This window comes from Hypanus sabinus, chromosome 6, assembly GCF_030144855.1.
Source record: "Hypanus sabinus isolate sHypSab1 chromosome 6, sHypSab1.hap1, whole genome shotgun sequence".
In the NCBI taxonomy this organism is placed as follows: domain Eukaryota; kingdom Metazoa; phylum Chordata; class Chondrichthyes; order Myliobatiformes; family Dasyatidae; genus Hypanus; species Hypanus sabinus.
This window is the reverse complement of record NC_082711.1, coordinates 150,151,325-150,170,719: the sequence shown is the minus strand read 5'-3', so window position 1 is coordinate 150,170,719 and position 19,395 is coordinate 150,151,325. Positions and strand designations below refer to the sequence as shown.

The window sequence follows — 19,395 nt, the reverse complement described above, 5'->3', positions numbered from 1 at the left end:
TGTCAGGCTGATGCTGCCTACTGCAAATGTAATTTGTTCAGTGACATGGAAGCAGATTCATTAACCTGGTTGTCAGTGCTACTGTTACTTACTGAGGTCACTTTGATGGCTGCTCTCTTCATTGTTTACAGCTCCCTTACTGAGAACCAAGCTGTACGCTTCAAATGTACTCAAGATTATTGATAATTGTTTATTGTCAAGAATCAATACAATCATGAGAGGAGAATGAATAAAGCAATGTGCTTTTTTTGAAGCTCTGGCATTGCATGAATGCAATTTTGCTCTGTGTATTATTAAAAAAGTTACACTGTCATTTTAAATCTTTTCAAATTAGCAAATCAATTTTTCTTGACAGACAAAATAAATAGACTCTGAGATCCTTTTTGTACATTGTGCGCTGAGGTAAATTTTTTTAAATGGATTGTAATACATTCAGGGCTCAGATGTGCATTCTTAGCTGAACACCAGAAGACTGTAAATTCAAGGCAGGGACTTGACTATAAAATGAACCTATGAATGTGGAACAGGATGAGGCTGTTCAATTCTACAACCTGCTCTGATATTTCAGATACTGATTGTAACCTCAACTTACTGTCTCCCTCCAGTAATCTTTTCAACCATTCCTTTTGAAGTATTTATCTAACCAAGCTTTAAAATATAGTTCAAAGTTCAAAGTAAATTTATTATCGAATTACAGGTATGTCACCATATACAACCCTGAGATTCATTTACTTGTGGGCATTCACAGTAAGTGCAAAAAAACACAATAGAACCAATGAAAATTTGCACGCAACAAAGTCGCACAAACAACCGATGTGGAAAAGACAACAAATTGTGCAAATACAAAAAATATATAAAATAATAAATAAGAAATATTGAGAATGTGAGGTGTAGAGTACTTGCAAACAAGTTGATAGGTTGTGAAATCAGTTCAGTGAAGTTACCACCAAGTTACCAGGATCCTGATGGTTGAGGGGTAATAACTGTTCCTGAACCTGGTAGTGTGGGGCCTTAGGCTTCTATACCTCCTTCCATATGGCAGCTGCAAGAAGAGAGTATATCCCAGTTGGTGGGGCTCCTTGATGATGGATGCTGCTTTCCTGCAAAGGTGCTCATTGTAGATATACTCAGTAGTGGGGAGGGCTATATCCACTACTTTTTGTAGACTCTTCCATTCACGGGAATTAGTGTTTCCATACCAAGCTGTGATGCATCCAGATCATAGATTCTGCTGCCAGCAACCTCTGTGAAGAATAGTTTCAATACTTTCACATTCTTCTGAGGGAAGAAATTACACCTTGAACCTTTGAGAAATGGGCAGCCCCTTATTTTGAAAGACAGTGACCCTTGGCTCTCAGCCTGCTGTCACACATTGTCAAAGACAGGTGGCAAAGATGTTGTCTCTCAGATGCACAGTTAAGCTGGAGCTCCACCCTGGTTCCCTCATGACCGATCATATATCATTAGACCTTGTCCTGATGGTGGTATGAGGTCTATCTCATATTTCATGCAGTGGAATAATTCATCAGGGTAACAGAATACAAACATGTCTGCCATTTTACTGCTTGGGAATTTGTTGTCACATTTTTATATCACAACAATGACTAAATTTGAACGTTGACTTTAATGATACCCAGAAGTTAACAAAAAAAATCCTAGATAAGTTCAGGACTTTTGGCTGAACATGGCAGACTTGAGTCATGATAGTTTTAATTGTTATTTGAACAAGACAGATCCTGAAATATATTGTTATTTCTCTTTTTTTTCTCCCCATGTTTTTATAGCTGCCTAGAATTAATAAGAAATTTGAGATTGACAAGTTTTATGTGCATCAGCACACGAGGTTTAGCACTGATTAGAGACAGAGCAAAGATTCTCCTTTAGTCTCACTTCTTGTATTAGAAGAATGTCAGCGCACTGGCCCTTTATTTTTTGTTTGCCAACCATCCACTTGTTCTTCCATTTTTGACCTGTGCCCACTAGCAACAGGTGAATCTACCAAAACTGCATCCACTAATAAATGAAAGGAAAACCACATTCTTCGTGTGCCCAGGTTAGATCTGAACTTCCCAGCAAAAGTGTTGGCGTTGGTAAGTCCACACTTATATATAAATGTGCGACTTTACTGAGCCTTCATACATTTTTGTGAAGTGGACAATGATTGGATCCAGTGCAAAAGTATATTGACCTTTTAATGCTTTCAGCTCATTTTCAAGCTCAGAGGTTGTATAGGCTTGTACTTCCTAAGTATTTTGGTCTAATCTTTCTGAATCTATGGGGGAGAGAGGAATAATGAACATGCTCGACCAAATCCAGATGTGTGTCAGTGGAACATTTGCCTATAGCTGAGTATCAGTGGGACATTTGCCAAAGTGGTCATTCTCCTGAGGCCCTTGGTACAAGTTCTGCATGTCTAGGTCATTGATTGAAAGATCCAGGCTTTTCAAAGAGGAGTAAGAAAACAGAAAAGAAGTTATAGCTAAGCTGAACATGAGGGTGCATGGCCAGATTCTTTGCTAAAAGGATGGGATTTAAGAATAAAGTGAGTTGGAGAGATCCACAGGGGACCTGGGATGGCCATCTGAAAGCATGGCTGCCAACAACAGAGAGATTAACTTAAGGAATGCTTGTCTGGTTAAAGATAGATGGGTACACGTATGTCAATGAATTATGGGTCTGGAAGAGCTCCCGGAGAATGTGAAACCATGGTTCAGTTTGGAGAGGAAGTGGATGAGAATTTTAAAATAGAGCTATTGCTTAGCAAGGTGCAAACGTTGGTCAGCAAGCATAATTAAAATATTTAAAAGATATTTGAATAAGCACATGGATAGGAAAGGTTTAGAGGAGGGATTCCCAATCACCTTTGTGCCATGGACCCCTATCATTAACCAAAGAGTCTGTGGACCCCGGGTTTAGAGGGATATGGGGAAAATGGTTTGGCTTACATGGGCATCTTATTTGGACTGGACAAGTTGGTCCAAGTGGCCAATTTCTGTGCTAAAATACCCTATGACCCTAAGCATAAGAGAGATAGATTTGGTTAAGACACAGGCAACAGAGTTGTTGGTAACCTCCTCTTTATTGCTTGCTATTGTTAAGACGCGGTAATTTTTCAGTTAGCTTGGATAAGTATACCTATTCATCAATTGGTAATCAAAGATGAGTTCTTAATGCTTGTTCTGTATTTTCATATTGATTCAGATGTCAATTAGAGTGCTAATATGCTAAATGAGAATAAACTGTTATACTGATAACCAGGAATTCAAAGAGCCCAGTTCCCCATAAATTCAGAAATTTGTTTTTTAGCCTTCAGACAGGAGGTCGATGAAAGATACACGGGTGGGTATGTACAGATTTACTCTCTCAAAACCAACGCTGAGATGAGAAGAATAGGACAGGTGTGGAAGTTCATCCGCTCAGTATGTTCATAACAGAGATCACTCAAGTTTTGCACATTAACAGATCTAAGGGATACACAATACTACAGGAAGGTGTTGGTTGTCTGTCGTTTCCAACGATGATGTTTATTTGTACATCTCATGCAACTGCATGGAGAAAACCCTGTACAGGAGGAGTTTTTGCATTAAAAAGCTGTTGCCCCAGGGCAGTACCACCCTCTCAGCCACAGAAATCTTCGTCCAATGTTACGAAAAATTGTCACGATTGGAGACTTCCTCGGCTGCAGTCGATAGCCATGGTGCTTTCTGTGCCTTGTCATGCCCTTTGCTCCCCATTAAGTTGCAGCACAGCCTTCTTGGCCTTTGGATCTTGCATTTGATCTCATCCGCCCAATCTTCCAGAACTGGCTTTGCATGTTGGGTTAGGCATATCCCTGTCTCACCGGGGTTGGAGGTTCCCAGCTACCCTCACTTGGTTTAGCCCACCTGTTGAAGTGGTGTACCAGGGTGTGGCCACTGTCGCATGCTGACAGTTACTGGGAGCCACAGGTGAGAGCGAGGTGGCAAGTGGGGACTAACGTTGGGCAAGCTGCCCTTGGGCGGAGCACGACAAGGCCACCACCAGAGCTGCTACCCCATACACAGGAAGGTCGCACTGAGGTAAAAGATAATCCATGTCAGAGTAGAAGCTATCCTACCACACTGTTCCTTGAATTCTGTTCAAATTCATATTCCCCCTGGTAGAGGTATCAAAAAAGGAGGGCAGAGGGTCAGGAAGGAGTTTTAAAGGTGATCCAATATGTATGATTTTCTTTTTACACAGAGTGGTTGATATCTGAAACGTGCTGCTGGAGGTGGTGGTGGAATCAGATACAATTATTATGTTTTAAGAGTCAATTAAACAGGCACTTGAATAAAGGCATAGAAGGATATGGTCCTAATGCAGGCAAATGGGATTCGTGCAGATGGGCAAAAAATCAGCATGGACGTGCTGGGTTGAAGAGTTTGTATCTCTGCTGTACATCTCTTTGACAATCATTTTAGTAATTTGTCCCTTTGAAGGAGGAAATTATGATACCCATTTCATACTTACCATTGTTACAGTATAGGCTCATAGTTAAAATGCAGTTTATATCAACAGATCATCTTTGGCAACCTCATACTCTTCATCTAAAGATCCTAATCACCTCACTTCCTTCCTCTTATTCTCTTTTCCTCCCACACACCATTTTTATCCCTCCTCCTGCCTCACTCTTCCCTCTAACCCCCACTACCTCTCTCCTCAGTTTTCTAATTACACTTCCATATATGATTAACTGCCTAAAATGAAAACCAACTATATAATAGAAAAGCAAAAAAAAATGTTGAACCAGTGTAGATAGTTTAAAAAAACTCAAAGACAGCATTCACCACATGTTCATTTTCTTAGATAATTATTCAATGGCAGTAAGTTCCACTTTCAGTCACTCCAGATTTGAAGAGAGTTACGTGTCACAGATCTTTAAGATAATGTGGAAACAATTGTATTTTCAAGCAGGTTAACAGATGTTAGCAACAAGACATGTTTTTGTCACAAACTCTTAGTAAAAAAGTACTGAGAGTACAAGGAATAATCTTTCACGGTTCAATAATAATTGTCCAAGTGAAAATGTTAAAAAATGCACAGATGCTGGAAATCTGAAATAAAAACAGAGAATGTTGGAAATGCTCAGCCAGTCAGGCAGTTTCTATGGAAAGAGAATCAGTTCACAGTTCAGGTTGAAGTACCTCTGCAAATGGTACCAGAGTTGCTGAGTGTCTTCTTTCCATGTTGATATTTCAATAATCTTCTTGCCCGTTGCGATGTCAATTAGTGTACTGTTCAGTACTGTGGCTGGAGAGGTGTAAATCTGGGATTGACAGCAGAGAATTCACATTCACGAAGGGACCTCAGTCCTGTGGAGTCATGAGGCTGGCATTACTTGCTTTGGATTGCTGCCTACTTGCTTCAGGCATTATGTCTATGAGTACCGAGAAACAGCGGTCGCTCATCATCCATCAGGAAGTTGAATGAGGTGGTCTGCTGCAGCCTTGATCTCCAGGGATCGAGAGCAGCATTGGAAGAAACTCTCTGAGTACAAAGTGTTGATGGATCTCCAGTTATTTCTTATGTCGTTGAAGGAGGCCGCTTGGCCCACAAAGTCTATGCTACTGCTCAGAGCATTTGCATTACCCACACTTCTGCACTTGAGGTAGGTTACAGTGGTAATCAAACTAGCAACCTGCATGTTTGTAGGATATGGAAGGAAGCTGTGGAAATCCACGAATGAACAATGAAAGTAGAAATTTCGAAAACCTACAGCACAATGCAGGCCCTTTGGCCCACAAAGCTGTGCCGAACATGTCCTTACCTGAGAAATTAACTAGCGTTACCCATAGCCATCTATTTTTCTGAGCTCCATGTACCTGTCCAGGAGTCTCTTAAAAGACCCTATCGTATCCGTCTCCACCACTGCTGCTGGCAGCCCATTCCATGCATTCACTACTCTCTGCGTATAAAAAACTTACCACTGATATCATCTCTGTACCTACTTCCAAGCACCTTAAAACTGTGCCCTCTCATGCTAATCACTTGCAAAAGTGCATTGGTCCCTAACCTGCTGCCCACCTTTCACTCCGAAATACTCAGATGCTGCCAGATGTTGGACTGCTAGTGAGCCCAGGTGGTGAAATCTAAATTAATGGCACTTCCCTCACACTTGTGGGAAATAGTCCCAATAAATGTGAATGCAGGTGAGGCATAATGTAGGAATGGAGAAGAGAGTAATTGTGAGTAAGAACCATAACTGTTAATTAATTTATATCGTTTAATTAATTGATTCATAGAGTCATGATTTACTTAAGTGCTTTAATTAAGCATGAAGTGATGTTATTTTTAATTTAAAATGTTTTTATTAATCTTTAACATTTTTAATTTCTTCAGCGATTTTTATTAGTTTGTGAAGGCGGTTCAAAACTATTCAAAGCATTTAGTAGGTTTGACTGCAAGCTAGACTGAGTTGTGGCTCTTTACAAAGAGGGCTTTTGATTGTATCAGGCTCTGAAAGGCTCTACTGGTGCATAGGGTCTCACCATTTGAGATCATGGCTTACCAGCAAATCAAGTCAATGTATTGACAAGATATTATAATATTCAGCAGAAACTGTGGCCACTTGAAGCAAGCAAAATGTACTGGCCCATTATCTAGAGCTTCCTGCATGCTGTTCAAGGTGACTCAACCTGAACTGCTCCCATCAGCACACAGTTGAAAGACTCTCCAATAGTTGCACTGATGTCCAATAGTCAATACTCAAAAGCCCACATCTTCTAGCACATTTAGGCAGCGGCGTGTTTCCCTGCAACAACTCACGTTCACACACAGTGGACGTGTATTTCAGTCCACTTGGCTCTTTGAGATGAGTGTACATTAACTGGAGGTTATGTAGGAGAGAATAACTTGGTACATGCTGAGAAGCTCTAGATTGGCTGTCTTACTATCAAACAGTGGAGAAGAGATGGATTAAAATGGTGTATGTATGAAAAACCTTCATATGTGGAGCTCTGGAGATGGAGTAATATCAAATAAATATGTTGGTGTTTAGGGGTTAAACTTAGAAGCTAAATAGAGGCAGACGGTTAGCACCAGTCCAGAGCTAAAAATAATCAAACTCCTTACACATTTCTGTCTCTGTCCATGACCTTGCAAGGATTAAATGGAAGTTTACTTTTGCACATAAGGATAAAGATTAGTTTTATTAGTTACATGTACATTGAAACATACAGTAAAATGCATCATTTGTGTTAAATCAAATGACCAAGGATTGTACTAGATCACCCACAAGCTTCTACTGCCAACATATTATACCTACAGCTCACTAACCCTACTATACACTTTGGAATATGGGAGGAAACCAAAGCACCAGGAGGAATTCCACATGGTCACAAAATCCTTACAGGCAGCAGTGGGAATTGAGCCCTGATTGCTGGAGTTCGAAAGCACTGCACTACCATGCCACCCAGGGTTAGAATTTAGTTGCCCAGATTTACACTCCTCTTGCTCACGTCTTCGGCCATCTGAGGAAATCTGACTGTTTTCAGTTGTGAAAATGTTAATGTCTGTACTCACACACAGTGCCCAGTGAGGGAATTAGTATGAGCATTTAGTGTTGAGAGCACTTCTATCAGGTGAAAGTGTAGGAACCAACCATCAGCATTGCACAGTTAGCACGCCAGGGTTTGCTGCTACTATGCAATGTTAAAAATTCACACTGCAAAGGAATGCCAGTTGGCCCAATATGTTCACGGCAGACAGAAAGGAACTACCCACCCTATTTCCACTTTTCAGTACTGGATTGGTAGCACAAGAAGTATTGTTTTAATGTGATGAGGGTCTTTTTTCTCTGCTGCCCTTTCAGTAAGTTGGTTCCAAACCCTTACCACCATCTGCTTAAAACATTGACCTCACCTCCTCTTTAATCCTTCAACCAATTTCTTTAAATCCACGATCCCTGGATTTAACCTCAACCAAAGAAAAGAGGACCTTCCCATTTGGTTCTGCCTGTGTCCCATAATTTTATGCTCCTTGGTAGTCCCCCCCCTCCCAGCATTGTTTCAAGGGAAGATAAAAGAAATCTATCTTTTCTTATCTCTAAAGCTTTATCCTACACTTCAGTAAAATGTTCTGAATTTCTCCTCTACCATTTCTAGGAATATTAGCAAATCCATGGAACTCCAATATTGCAGTGTTCCACCCACTAAAAAGCGAAGAAATTCTTCCATCATTCATTGAGGACAGATGGGCACATGGGCTTCTCCCAGCTGGGCCTAGCTTTTGGCAGTGGGATAAGTAAGAGGATTAACAAGACTATTTCTTTTTAACTCTGCGAACCTTTCTTTACGATCAGAGGAGCCTGAGGATCATACTCAATAATTTAGAAGCAGCTTCTTCCCCTCTTCCTTAAGATTTGGCCACATTTGGATTTTCTCATAATTTTTGGTTATTTTATCAATCACCTTTGGTTTTAATGCACTCTGGCAATGGGAACAGTTTTACTCAACTGAATTTTTACTCTTCATGATTTTAAATACATCAGCCTGATCATTTACCACCCTCCTCACTTTCTAGAAGATCAACACCACCTTTTTCAGTCTAACCATATACAGTGTAGAAGTATTCAGCCCCCAACCTGTGTTCACATAAATGAATATTACAACCAGGGATTTTGATTAATTTAACTGAAAACTTTTATTTTTGAATCCCATGTTCCTTTATTTCACAGAGCGCCCCCAAAAAAATTATAAAGCATGAATAACTAAAAGTTCAAGAACTGTAATGTCAACCGTTCAAAGGAATTTATCGCCTTTGTTGGGTACTGAGTTGAACTGTCTCTTGCAGCTATTACAGCCAGTAGTCTTTTTGAATAAGTCTCCATCAGCTTTGAAAAATTTCTCAAGCTCTGTCTAGTTAGATAGTGGGGGTCACTGAGGTGAAGTGGCGGTGGACAGCAATCTTGAGGTCTTGCTATAGATGTTCAATTGTTTTAAGATCAGGACTCTGACTGGGCCACTCAGGGACATCAATTTTCTTCATCTGAAGCCACTCCATGGTTGCTCTGGCAGTGTGCTTTGGGTCATTTCCAATTGCAGTCACTGATTTCTGCTGCTCACTCAGAGTGACTGCTGGTGTCACAGTAGCCTCTCTTACAAGTGCAGTTCTTCTCCGGTGACTACATTTAGAGGAGCAGCCTGACCTAGGCAGTGTGGCTGTGGTTTCATGTTTCTTTTTGCTTTTTCGTGATGGACTGCACTGAGCTCTAAGGTATGTTCAGTGCCTTTGAGGTGGTGTTGTATCCTTCCCCAGATTTGTGCTTCTCTATTACCACTCCCCTGACTTGTCATGAATGGTCTTTTGTCTTTATTATGGTTTGGTCTGTTGAAAATCTACCAGAGAGGGGGAGTATTTGTTGTAATGAACTCATTGAAAATAGGTCGTCCTCCAATTTTCTACATCAACAAATTGAATTGATTACCATAGTAATTACAAAGGGGTTGAATACTTTTTCAGTCTCACAATTTTGGTTTTTAACTTTTAGTAAATTGTTGACAGGCTTTGAAATGTTTCTTTTGATTTGGCATATTGCACAATGTTTTGTAGATTAGCTCAAAAAATTCTATTTCAATATATTTTAAATTTAGAAAATGAAACAATAAAATGTGAAGTTATTGTGGAGCGGAATACATATTCACGGCACTGCGACTCAGTTACTTATTCATGAAATCATATTGATGAATCTTCTCTACATTCTCTTCAAAGCCGACATAGTGTGGCACTCCGAAATGGGCACACTACTTAAATTTTTAGCCAAACCAGTGTTTTTATAAAGGGTCACTAAGACTTGCTCCTCTCGTACTTCGTGATTCTGTTAAGAGAATCCAAGACTCTATATTCCTTTTTAAACCACTTCCTCAGTCTGTTCTTCAAATCTCAATACTCTCTGCACTACACTAAATGCCCTGATCTTGCTGTTCTTATACCTCTTCTGAAGCTGTGATCTCCAGTTTATATTATTATTCCTCATTCTTTCGACCAAAATATTAACACTTAAGGCTTCTCAGCATTAAATTTTATCATCACCTATAAGCCTATTCCACCTCTCTTTCTACATCTCCTTGAAATTTTGAGTTTTTGCTTCACAATTTACTTCACCTTGAAGTTTTGTATCACGTACATATTTGAAAAAGAAGACCCTGTATATCCAACATATTAGGAAAAATGTGGGTCTTCATACCAAACCCGAAGCAACTGCATTGTACACTTCAAAGAGATTCATAACTAGTCAATCTAGTCATTGCTGACAATGATGGGGCTGTATTTCTTTTTTATTCTTTATCAAGGTGTCCCAGGGAGATTTATGGCCAATGAAGTATAGCTGATGTGTGGTAACTGTTGTAATCCAGGAAATATGTTAGCCAAATTTGACCAAAATGTTCACAACCAGCACTGAGATAAAGATGATGTCATCCTCAGCAAGTAGTGAGCAGCTGGAACATTCTAAGCTGTTTCTCTGGAACCATCTGCCTGTCTGCATCTTCTTGAAGTCTGGGACTTTTCTCTTCACCTCAAAGTTTTGTATCACCTGCATAATTGTTAAGGCACCCTGTATATCCAGCATATGAAGAAAAATGAGAGTCCTCATACCGAGTCCTGAGCAACTCCCCTGTCCAATTCAAAGAAAATTTTAAAGGATCAATCCAGTCCGTGTTACAAATATTGAGCAAAACAGTAAACTAATTCAGGGCAAGAGGTTTCCAAATGAGTGTTTTGCAGAATAAATTTTGCACAAGACTTTGGGAGGATATTTCTCCAACTGTTTCTTGAAATAGTGTGACAAGACCTTCTAACCTACCTCAAACCTTGATTTCATGTTTGGTTTGAGAGAGACAGAGAAAGCACTTATGACAGTGGAGCACTTCTTCAGTAATGCTAGCCTTATTCTTTTTTGTATGTGAATTTATAGAATGAGACTTGAATCCACAACCTTCTGGTGTGTTATCAATGGTGCAACTTGTATGTGCCCAAATGACTGAAGACACTGCAAAGGAACATGAAAAAATGAATAATTGGTACTTGGCAGCTGTTAGTTGCATGTGACATTGGAACAAGATGGTACTTAGTCTGATTTGGTATTAATGAGAGCCAAGAGGCTCTTCCAACATTCATCTTTTATCTTTCACTTCTGAACACATGCAATCTTCATCCTTGACAGCTTAACTTCAGGCAAAAGATAAAGTGAAATAGATTGTGCTTATTAAAAATGGGTGAACAAGGAAGCGATTTAAATGAAGGGATTCTTCAACGATAGCAAAAAAAAAGTGTATATTATCTTTACAAAGCTTGCAGTTTTAAGCATCAAAGATCATTCAGATTTTGAATAGGGAATGCAGCAGCATGAATTTTTCATTGGTTATAAATTTAAATTTTTTTGTCATTCCAAATATGATTTTTTTCTATTTAATCAATTACACACAAGTGATTGTATTATAATGCTGGATTAATGCAATCTTCTGATAATCACCGTGAATTACTACTTTTTTTAAAGAAGTACCTTCAACATTCAAGTAAATTTATTATCAAAATACATATATGCCATCATATGCAAGCCTGGGATTCATTTCCCTGCAGATATTCTCAATACATTCAATAACCATAATACAATCAATGACAGACTGCACCCAATAGGATGGACAACCAGTGTGCCAAAGACAACAAACTGTGGAAATACAAAAAGAGAGGAAAAAAGTAATAATAATCATAAATCAATTAATAAGCTATAAATATCAAGAACATGAGGCGAAGAGTCATTGAAAGTGAGTCCACATGTGGGGGAAGTTCAGTGAAGGGGCAAGTGAAGATGAGTGAAGTTATCCCCTTTGCTGCAAAGCCCTGATGGTTGAGGGGCAACAACTGCTCCAGAACCCGGTGGTATGAGTTGCCAGGCTCCTGTACCATTTTCCTAATGGCAGCAGCGAGGAGAGAGCTTGACCTGGGCAATGAGTTTCCCTGATGATGGATTCTGCTTTCCTGTGACAATGTTCAGTGTAGATTTACTCAGTGGTTTGGAAGGCTGTATGTGTGATGGACTAGGCCATATCAATGGATATTAACAGTCTCTTGTGTGTCAGTAAACCAGGAAATAACTGGATTGCTTGGTAGTGTGACTTGAACCATGGTATCTGCTTTATTTGCACTTTGAAATGACTACATCACAGATCTGGCCTGGTTAACTTTGGTAAATATTTGGATCTTCCTGCTAAGGTAATTTGAACTTCTAAAGATATGAGGAGAACAGTGATTATATTTGTTATCATTATTATCATTGTTATTATATTTGTTGCAGTGCAGACTAACAGGTTGAAATTTTCCTGTGCCGGCAGCCTTGGGGAGAGGATTTGGAAAGAAAACTCTGCAGCGATCTGCCTTTGCCGACTAATTGGCCAATGCTCATGGAGCTGATGGCTCAGCTGGTAGATTTTAATAATTGTAAGGGCAGTGCACTGGTCTAAAATTGGAACATAGCAGTGCTGACAGTCCCAAGGAACTATGTGCCAGGAGACCACCCAAAGAATATTTTTAGATGTGTGCTTCTCCAGACGTTTCCATTTCATAAGGTAGCTTGCTTTCCGTGGTGCTCTGTGAAGCAGGTGTTGACATCTTGGCCACCCTGCTGAAATGCTACCAACCAGTTTTGCAGGCCCTGTAAAACTAACCGGGCAATGATGATGGGAGCCAGGCTTATTAGTCTGGGCGAGCGTATTGCCATAGGAGGAGACTGAGAGCTCTGCCATCTGCTGTTGTGATACAGCGCAGGGTTGGCACCAGGAGGGAGTGTAGCATTTGGCAGAGATATTATCTTGGCTGTGTTCCTTTACAAGCATAGTTCAGTGTGGGATGATACCATAAGAGTAACATGAGGGTGATATTTATAGCTGTATAGTGCATTCATATTCCTCAAGGACTTCACTAAGTTATTTGGAGGAATATAGTCCTTTGTATCTGCAGAACTTGTTTGTCTGAATGAGACCAGGTTACTGCTCATTGAGGAAGGAGCACGAGGTATGTCACAGATCAGGATAGGGAAAGGACAGAGTCAGAGGCTCTAGATGGGTGGACTCATGCTTAATTTCACCTGTGACTGATTATCTTTGCCATCAAGTTCAACTCTGATGCAGTGGATGTTTTGGAGGTGAAAGAGAAAATCAGCCATTTGTTTTCCTGACATGGATAATACGGATTCACCATAGTCACTGGGTATTGAACAATTTAACTGGTGTTCTTTACAGAAAACTAGTGCAGTTCAAACTCTCACAGGAGATTTTCAGCTGATTATTCTGAGAAATTGCTGCCCAAGATAAGATTGACTTTTGCCTTAAAAAAAAAGCAGATGCTTTTTTTTTATATACACTGCATGAATTTTTACACAAACAAAAGTGCACCTGAGACGCCACTTAAAAGATTTGGAGAACAAGCACCAGCTCAGTGGTCCCTGATCTCTGAGATGTGGAGATCCTTTCAGGCTTCAACCTCGGGCAAGGCAAATCCTTTCCCCCACCTGAGACACCAAATGTTAAACGTCCTGAACCCCTGGACAAGCTAAATCCTTGAAGTAAAGTGGGACCAGGCTATGCCATGATCTTGCCTGTTGGTCTCTTATGTTGTCCCAGCTGGCTCTCGAACCAACATGAGGTCGATTGCTTCAGGTAGCAATTATTTACCCTGTTCCTCACCTAGGAATGAAGTATGAGACACATATTTCACAAGTGGACAATACTGTAGCGCTTCACCCTCGGCTTTAACAAATCCACTCAGTGGCCACATTATAAGGTACTTGCTGCTCTTCAATAACCCATCCACTTCAAGGTTTGACATACTGTGCATTCAGAGATGCTCTTCTGCACACCCTTGTTGCGACATGCGGTTATTTGAGTTACAGTGACCTTCCTGTCAGATTGAACCAGGCTGGAACTTCTCCTCTGACCTCTCTCATCAGGAAGGTGCTTTCACCCACAGAACTGCTGCTCACTAGATGTTTTTGTTTTCCGCACCATTCTCTGTAAACTCTGGAGACTGTTTTGTGTGAAAATCCCAGGAAGTCAGTAATTTCTGAGATATTCAAACCACCCCAACTGGCACCAATGATTATTCCATGGTCAAAATCAAGTAGATGACTTTATTTCATCATTTACCTCTAATGTTACGGTTGAACAGCAACCGAACCTGTTGCCTATGACTGCGTGACTGTTGCTGTCACGTGATTGGCTGATTAGATATTTGTATTAACATACATGTGTACCTAATGAAGTGGCCACTTGGTGTACTTTTTCAGTAATGCTCAGTGCAGCAAAGTTGTAATCCCTCTTACATTAAACATTTCAAAAATAATTTAGGTTCTGCAAGAAAAGAATTAATGGAAACCTGGCAATCCTGATTTTATTTTTGATTGTGTGAAAGGCATGTCTAGATTTAAAACATAAAATAGTGAATGAGTTTGTGGTAATCTCATTGTGAGCAGTGTGTGTTCATTCATCTTCATCTGTTCTTTTCTTAATTTTGTCATCTTCTGAGTCACTGTGAGCATTCTGTACACCTGCATGCTAATGTGGCTCTTTACAGTAAACTTTGAAAATATTAATGGTTCTTGGCAGGCTTTTTGTGACCAATATTTTAAGTTGAAAAGCAGAAAACTGCAGATTATGTAAGTCCAAATTAAACAAGAAAAGCAGGAGACACACGGCAGGTCAGATGGAACCTGCGAGAGAAAAATAGAGTTAAGATTTCAGGTCAGTAATCTTTCATTGACCTGAAATGTCAACTCTGTTCCGCTCTTCAAAGCTGCTGACCTGCTGAATATTTCCGGCATTTAATGTTTTATTTACCTAAACTTGGATTATTTTCAGAGGTTGAGGAGCATTGTGATAGAAGTATATAAAATTATGCAAGGCATAGATAAAGCGGGTAGAGTCTTTTTCCCAGTGTAGAAATAACACACAGTAGAAGGTATCGTTTTAAAGTGTGAGAGGTGTGCAAGGCAAATATTTTTACACAGAGTATGGTAGATGCCTGTATGTTTTAGCAGGGAGGCTATGTAAGCAGATAGTATGGCAATGTTTAAGAGGAATGTAGACAAACATATATTTCAATATCTAGGATGTTCTGAGATATGGACTGTATGCATACAGATGCAGTTAGTGAGATTGGCACCATGTTAAACTGAAAGGCTTGATCGTGTACTGAACTTGTCTCTTTCAGTATTAGAAGGCATGAAGCAGAGTGCAGTCTGGCCCAACTGCGCACATCATATTGACCCTGGAAAATTTAGGGTTGCTCTCCCCAGGTCAAAATGAAATGTTAAAAAAAAGCTGGAGGAGCTCAGTGGTCAGGTAGCATCTGTGGAGGCAAAGGGATGTTCAGGTTGAGAGCTTACATCAGATGGAAAGTGTGGAGGGAAGACAGCCAGTGCATAGAAATGGGAGTAAGGGTAAGACATTGGCTGGTTGATTGCAGATGTAACCAGATGGGGAGGTATTGAAAGGCCTAGATAGTTTGGACATGAGGCAGATGTTTCCAATAGTGGGAGTGCATAGGACCAGAGCACACAGAATAGAAGGATAGCCCTTCAGAAAAGAGATGTGAAGGAACTACTTTAGCCCCAGGGTGGTGAAACTGTGGACATTGCCACAGATGGATGTAGAAGTAATGTCATATCTTTAAATCACAGTGAATGAATTACTTCTGATTTGGAGGTAACATGGGGGAAGCCCGTGTAGGAACTGTGTAGTCAGATTTTCTAAGTGACGGGAATGATCTCAGATTGTTAGTTACCCTGTGTCATGGAAAACGTTATTTTCAGTTGCTCTAACACAGACTGAAGAGAAGGGCCAGCCGTGTGCAGTATTAGCTGGATCTGCCTCTGTGTTAGTGAAGCACTAACTTTTGAAGTGACTATAAGTGAAAGTAGTATCTGTAGGTAAAAGAAATGCAGTAGGAACACAGCCAATGGTTCTGTGTAACAAGGGAAAGCCACACATGTTGATAATTTGTATGTGTTCTTTCACCTGCTGTTGCATTCCAGAATTGAATTGAATGTGCGTCAGTGATGCAGAAATAGGACATCTGTTACTTTTGCAATTGTGTTGAACGGGGGACTGAGTTTGCAGCAGGTGTGTGAATGACCCACATGCAGGAAACGAGTCATGCTTCACTTCTGCTGGTAATGTCCTTAGAATGATGGAAGAAGACCATTTTTGGCACCAGGCTAGGACATCCCTGAAGAGAACAGTTTTCAGTGCCTTGCTTTCCCTCCACTTCCCTGCAATCTCCTCTGCCTGTATTCTTCTCTTCAAATGTTCAATTCCTGTCTTGAAAGACGCACAAGGCCTCATGTGGAAATGTATTGCACCCATCTTTTGTGCTAATCAAGTTCATCCAAGGCAGTTTCTTTACTCACTTTATGACCTTTTTAACCCATTACTGATCCTTCAACAAAGGAAATAGTTTTCACTTACTCGCTCTGTCAAAATTCCCACTGACTTCAAAAGTCTCTAAGTCACAACCTTTTCTGATCCTCAGCCATGCTATCGTGCCATTAAAACCTAATGAATGCTCTCTGTGGAATTTGCATCCCTTTTGTAATGCCGAGCACAAGAGGCATGGTAAAAAATAATGTATTTAGTTCCCTGTTCCTTTATATTCTTTGGCATGCTTTTAGCAAATCAGTATTAGTTGTCCTAACTTCTCGGTGCATACCTACACAAACTATTCTGATCACTGCATCCGCATGTGCTCAGTCCTGAGAGCTCTGGGAGCTAATTTGAACTTGCAGATTGTCAGTCACTGAACTTCTGACAGCCCTGCTATTTAGTGTTCGAGAGTGTCACCAGTGCTACCTTAGGTAGACGAGAAAATCCATTTTAACTTAGGTAAGATGCTGTTATTGTTCTGTCTGCCTCCAGCTTTCAGATTCTGCACTCCCAACCTTACCCACAATTCCCTTTCCACCTGCGCCATTTTTAGTTAAAGAAATTTAAAACAATTTGCAGATGAGATTAATCCATATCAAATTTGCACATTTCCCACCTCTTGTTCATTAACATAGGTTTAAGCATATTTTTACTCTTAGATGTTGTCTGTATATTAATACAAGTAAGAACTCAGAACAAATTATTGAAATTCCAAGGAGAGAATTAACAATTGGGGTGAGCATGCAAGATATTTTAAAACAAGGCAATGAAGTGTCAGAAACATGGGAAAAATCTGCAGATGCTAGAAATCCAAGGCAACACATCCAAGTGATGAGCAGATCAGGCAACATCTATAGAGAAGAGTAAAGAGTCGACATTTCAGGCTGAGACCTTTCATAAGGACTGGAAACGAAAGGGGAAAAGTCAGAATAAGAAGGTGGGGGAGGGGAGGAAGAAGTACAAGGTGGCAGGTGATAGGTGAAACCGGGGAGGGTGTGAAGTGAAGAGCAAGGAAGTTGATATGTAAAAGAGATAAAGACCTGGAGAAGGGGGAGTCTGATAGGAGAAGAGAGAAGACTATGGAATATTCAGAAAGGGAGGAGCATCAGAGAGAAGTGATGGGCAGGCAAGCAGGGAAGTTGTGAGAGGGAAACGTGAATGGTGAAGGTGGGGGAGGGCAGTTAAGGGAAGTTCAAGAAATCGATGTTCATGCTGTCAAGTTGGAGGCTACCCAGACAGAATATAAGGTGTTGCTCCACCAACCATAGTGTGACTTCCTCGTGGCAGTAGAGGAGGTCATGGACTGACATGTCTGAATGGGAACGGTACTGGGTGGCCACCAGGAAATCCCGCTTTTTGTGGCGGGTGAGGGTGCTCGGCGAAGCAGTGAAGGCTCTCGGCCTGAAACGTCAGCAGTTCACTCTTTTCCATAGATGCTGACAGGCCTGCTGAGTTTCTCCAGCAATTTGTGTGTGTTGCAACGAAGGGTCAGGGCGTAATGATTAAAAGAAAAATGAGGAAAATGATTGCACTTTTCCTTTAAGATAGATACGTTATTGATCCCAAAGGAAATTACAATGTCACAATAGCATTGCAGGTTCATAGGTATGCAATATTAGAAGAGAAGTAAGAAGACTAAATAAAAATAAGTTACCTCAAGCAGTCCGACAGAAGGGGGTCATCACTTCCCTGGCGATAGGTTGACGTTATAGAGACTTACGGCCAAGGGCAAGAATGACCACATATAGTGCTCTTTGGAGCAGTGCAGTTGTCTTAGTCTGTTATTCAAAGTGCTCCTCTGTTCAGCCAAGATGGCATGCAGAGGGTGAGGAACATTATCCAGAATCGCCAGGGTATTCTGTAGGCTAACTGTTGTTCCAGTGTGTCCAGTTTGATTCCTATGACAGAGGCAACCTTTCTAATCAGTTTATTGGGTCTGTTGGCATCACACATGTTGATGCCATTGCCCCAGCACATCACCGCATAGCAGACTGTACTGGTGACTATGGGCTGGTAGAACATGTGAAAGAGAGGCCTACATGCTCCAAAGGAACTCAGTCTCCTCAGGAAGTAGAGGCGACTCTGGCCCTTCTTGCACACAGCCTCCGTGTTGGTGCTGCACTCACGTCTGTCATCCAAGTGCACCCCCAGGTACTTATAGGTCCACAACAACGTCCTCACCATCAATAGTAACAGGGAGCAGTTCAGGCTTAGTCTTCCTAACTGTTGTTTTCTAACTGTCCAGTATGGACTTCTGCGGCTATTAGCCCAGTGTAGCTATGGAAACTATGAGATGGATTTATTTGAAAGAAAACACAGCAAGAGGAGCTGAGCCAGTGTCAACGACATGTGAGGAATTATCTGGAAAAACTTACAGGGATGCATTATAAATCCAGGCCGCAGAGCACACTCATGCTGTGGTAATAACATTGCATTACATCTGTACTTGAGTTTCCCCATTGTGGTTAAAACATGTGCTGAGCTGCACAGTAATTGAAGTTTGACTTGGTACTAGGTGAAGTAGACAGGCAGGGTATTTTGCTCCTTCCACTTTGTTACCTTTCTGCACAGTAGCACAACGTAGATATTAATACCAGGGTGTCACTTCACATCATGCTTCTCAATGACTGAAAATGTGCAACCTCTTTAAAGTTAATTAAGAAAATAACTCAAAGGTTGCTGTTAACAGTGGCACAGATGGATTAACCAGATTGGATATGTTGTTGTTTTATTTTCTTTAGAGAGAAAAAAATAGGAGCATACTTTCTGAGTTATCTTGATTAAATTATTTTACACTGCAAATTGGTTAATCTAGTTGGCCAGATTGAACAAGTCTTATTCCATGTTACTGAGAATTTGCCATTTGGAAGTTAGCTATGGTATGCAAAACTACAATATTTGAAGCCAAGCAATAACTGGCTTTGGGTACTAATTTACCCCATTGCCTTCTTGGATCCAATCA

At 40.6% G+C, this 19,395-nt stretch overlaps 1 protein-coding gene across 9 annotated transcripts in view; it reads left to right on the top strand.

Moving 5' to 3' along the window:
- auts2a (activator of transcription and developmental regulator AUTS2 a) overlaps nt 1–19,395 on the top strand; it is a 1,137,604-nt gene that overhangs the window by 516,101 nt on the left and 602,108 nt on the right. The window lies entirely within an intron of this gene.